Raw genomic sequence first — 4387 nt, 5'->3', positions numbered from 1 at the left:
TTGTCTAGAGTCCTCTGGAAATTGTCGAGTGGCTGCTTGCCATTGCATTTCCCATGAGAGGTTTACTAAAGCCACATGATCGAGATTACCATCATTGCCAAGTTCTTATGATGAAAGAAATTGTCTTGAAAAACATATATTTTCCGCTGAGATGAGCTTTCACTTTGTAGACCGTCCATCCCATGTACGGCTGACCCAAGCCGTTTGGCCCAAGCCAGAAGGGAGCAACAAGGGTATAGGGGTTGCACCTTTCAGGGAGCAATTGCATTACCACTCCTATTACTCCCCTAAAAGGAGTAACTGCAGAGGGACGAACCGTTGCTCTCCTTTTAGTTCCTCCTTTGGGAGATGAACAGTTACTCCCTCCAGTTCCTCCCTGCGGACCAACACTTACTCCCACCAGTTGCTCCCTGCAGACCAACCATTACTCCCACCAGTTGCTCTTTCATTTCATTTCATTTCATTTATTTACTCTCAAGGCCGAAGCATTACAGAGAGGAGCGGGTATACATCATACAAAAAAAATCAGGAAATACAGCAAATCAAAATTATATGTGCACAATGGCGATCTCAAAACCATAAAAGAAAAGAAAGACTGCGTGATGTGAAGAAGAGGCAGGGTGGTTGTAACAACAATGTTCAACATGGTTGCGTCTTTGAGTGACACGCGCACACAAAAAACTAACAAGAGAAAACACAGCGTGACTTATAAGTGGCGAATTTACGCGAAATGGTTAGAGAGGGCGTTTTTAAACAAAGTGAGGTCAGTTACTTAACTGTTGCTTCTAAGAGCAACAGTTACTCTTTACCGTTCCTCCCACGTGTTTGCAGTTACTCTCTGAAAACCAACTGCACATGCTTCCAGTTACTCCTTGGGGAAATGACTATTTATCTCGAGTATGCTTGTCACACGCTTAACACATGGCGAGAGCTCCTTGGAAGAGCACTGCTTGGGTGCTTCTAACACAAAAAGTGGACAATATTGACAGGAAAATAAATGCTTTATTGTTCTTTTTATGAGGCGACGTGTGAGCACACGTAAAAGTAGACTTCGCCACACCACAGCCAGCACTAAACAAGCACCATAATACATCAAAGGTTTTCTGCGTCATCCGTGGAAAAACAATCTTGAATTTCTAGCGTGGGGCAGTCTGTGTCATCATTGGTGAGAGAAGGGCAACTTCTCCAATTCTGAAGAACTCGAGTTTCATAGCTGGTGTTTACATCAGGCTAGCCCAGCAGAACGTCACCGCAGGCATATGAGAAGCATCTCATTGCTGCAAGAAAAAAATAGAAGTGTGAGGTTAAACATGCCAGAATCAATTCATAACAATGAGTCACACACACTGCAGCAGCGCTTACATTCTAGGATGTCTACTGCAAAACGAAATGTGAAAAAAAAGGAAGGTTCGGTCAAACGTTACTTGGCAAGCCATATAAATGCTGATGTGGTAGACGCTCTTCACATGATGTCTCAGACAGAAATAATTCTGGAAGAAAATGTGCAGCACCTCAACAAGGCATATTTGTAGCAGTTAAAGATACCCTTAGGTTCAGTTAACTTGTTTCCTATACACAGCTGAGTGACATTTCTATGAGCCCATTCACCAATGGGCATTCTAAGTGAGATCATGTGTGTGGCAAATAACACGTACCGTCTGCTCATGTTAAAATACTTATTTAGCTCGTGCACATAGTTGCTCTCGATTCTACTGTTCTATCATACGCTGCTGCGTCTTGAATTGTGCAATACCTGTAGGCACAAGGCAAGCATGCAAGGCCTGCTTGAAAGCAACCATTTGCATAGGCTACATGATAATCTTCAGTATATTTCTTTGTACCTGACACAAATGGCTGGACAAAACTATAGACAAATAAATGTAGACGGTGCTACCTTCAAAAAATACTTAAAATTTAGTAAACTAGGGTGCATTTGTTCACTCGGTTGACAAGTCACAGCCACGAGATATGTGAACGAAGCAATATATCTTAAGGCGTGCACAGATATTCTGATTCTTTGTTTGACAGTGTCACAGACAGCTTGCCAATACATATATATCTGAGAGCAAGAAGATGTGAAGCTTTTATTAGTTCAACGTCTTGTTGGTTCACAGCCAAACAGGTTACTGCTTTGTTAGACAAATTGGAATAAGCACACCGTGGTTTCCAAAAAAAAAGCATTATTAGAAGTTAGCTCTGGTGTGAATGTCTGCCTACTTATTTTGTACTGCCTTCTACATGTGCCACAAAGACATTTGTTGAGGATGTGCTACCAGTCAAGCCAAGATCGCATACTTGGTCAATGTGATGGAAATACAAACATTAGAAGCACTGCCACCTCTAGTAAGAGCATAACACTTCAGGGTCTTGGAACAGCAAGGAGGTGCACAAGAAAGTTAAGCCCACTCTTGCAGAACTTTGAACGCGGATTTTTCAGAGTGGGGGAGGTCAACATGCTGTGGCACTTTTAAACCCATGAAACATCTGCAGATAACAGGGTAAAGGCAAGTCAAGAAACGCTGTTATGAAAGCCTGGGCATGGACAGCTTTGTGAATCTAGGCCCAAGTGTTATGCTTTGTGCAAGCCAAAATTCATCTAAATAGGGAAAGCGTACTTTTAGGAGCACCAGCGTAATCAAATCTTGGCAGTTGGCTTTTTAGTACAAACAGCAATCCCTGCAATAAAAACATTAACATTTTATCTTAACGGTAACAGTGTGAGCACACACACGAGCCAGCGGAGCCATGTCAAATTGTCAGTGCCAGTGTAACCATGTGGCATGATGAACTATTCTCTGGCCAACACATGCACAGTTTGCCCCTAAAAAGCGATGCTTTCATATACGTAGTACAAAAAGTCTGCACTTACCAAAATTTACTTGCTTTCTGTACTTTAGCATCGTTGGGAGCATCTTTATCTGCAGTATAACCAAATTTGTGTCATATCCCTGAAAAAAAAGTAGTAAAAGACATGCATCAAATATCGTTTCATTTAGTAGCAGTGAAGTCAGGTTAAGAACAGCCAAGTGGGAATCAGCCTAATTATGTGCATGCGGCTAATCCCAAACGGCGTTATTGAGGTTGTCGAAATTTTCGTCGATTGGTATTAACGTCGATATGTGACTTCAACGGCATGCCCAGTTTTCACAGCGCATAAAGATTTCATTATGCAGAATAATGACAACGCTAACGAGAACATACAGCATTTATGATTGTCTTTTACAATATTCAGTTTTGCGAATGTTTTGCATCACTAAATTCAGTTTTGCGAAGGTTTTGCATCACTAAAGAAATCTGAAAGATTTGGGTCATTCCTCCTCCAATTGTTCTGTCCATATGTAAACTGCTCGCTTGATGGTGCGCCTATAAAATAGTACGTTCCGCGCAGAGGTGAAGCAAGTGACGCAGTGATGTAGGCAGATTTTTTTTTTTAGGCGTGCGAGGAGGGTGGGGGGGGGGGGGGGGTCCGCTTATCTGAATTGGAGGCCGGGCAAGCGTATATGGTCGTCATTATGGGCTCCCTACGCCCGGCCTAAAGAAATTTTGTGTGCAACCGCCTGGCTATGCCAGTGAAGTGATGCGACAATGATTTGTTCACTTACTGATTTACATACACTTTACAGCGGAAATGAACTTTTAACTGCAAAAGTATACTGGCACTGCAGTGGTGACAGGGGAAGCAAGAGGGTATGCAGGCGGTAATAATAGAGGTAATTTAGTCCGATACGGCTAGCGATGGATACGGTAAATAAGAAAGAGCAAATCATTTCTCTTTTAATAGCGCAACCACTCAATAATGTATTGTAAGAGCATTAAATGTTGCTGCAAATGCCACTCACCTGCACGCTGATGCATGCACAGTCCTTTGTCCGACGAGCGACCAGGCTTGCAGATAGCTGAAGACGTGTTTACGATGTGTTTGTTCCACCCAGCAGCAAATTCCACAACCACTTCGCGCTCCATAAAGATAAATATACACTAACCTTCATCACGAATAAGTAGAAACGCAAATCTGCGACACACACACACGATCAAAACATAGCTCACAAACTCGCATGTCCATGTGCTCGCCGACCACACAGAGTATATGAATATGAGTAGTGCGAACGCGAACCTAGTTGCGCCGAAAAAAAAAAAACGTCGAGCAGTGGCAGCACAGGCGTCAGCACAATGCTTTCAGTGTGTTCTCCTAATACACTTATAAAAAAAACTGAGGTACACTAAAGCTAATAATTAAATATAAAAAATGGAGTGTAATATTTATTCAGTGCTAGTAAACATAAACATTGAATAAAAATTACTTTGTAAATTACATTGCTTGCTATACTAGCGCCACATTTGTCGTGCGGGCGCAGATTTGTCATTCTGCCCTCAAACTACACGGTGA

The 4387-nt window shown here is 42.2% G+C and overlaps 1 long non-coding RNA gene across 1 annotated transcript; it reads right to left on the bottom strand.

The window, feature by feature from the left end:
- Window positions 1-1140: 1140 nt before the first annotated feature.
- LOC142804243 (uncharacterized) lies at window positions 1141-4048 on the bottom strand. The gene is made up of 3 exons (XR_012894543.1): window positions 3840-4048; window positions 2870-2948; window positions 1141-1277 (listed from the first exon to the last, which is right to left on the bottom strand). It is a non-coding gene; the product is annotated as an uncharacterized LOC142804243 (long non-coding RNA).
- Window positions 4049-4387: the final 339 nt, after the last annotated feature.

This window comes from Rhipicephalus microplus, chromosome 3 (assembly GCF_043290135.1).
Source record: "Rhipicephalus microplus isolate Deutch F79 chromosome 3, USDA_Rmic, whole genome shotgun sequence".
NCBI classification, from domain to species: domain Eukaryota; kingdom Metazoa; phylum Arthropoda; class Arachnida; order Ixodida; family Ixodidae; genus Rhipicephalus; species Rhipicephalus microplus.
This window is presented reverse-complemented; position numbering and strand designations above follow the sequence as displayed.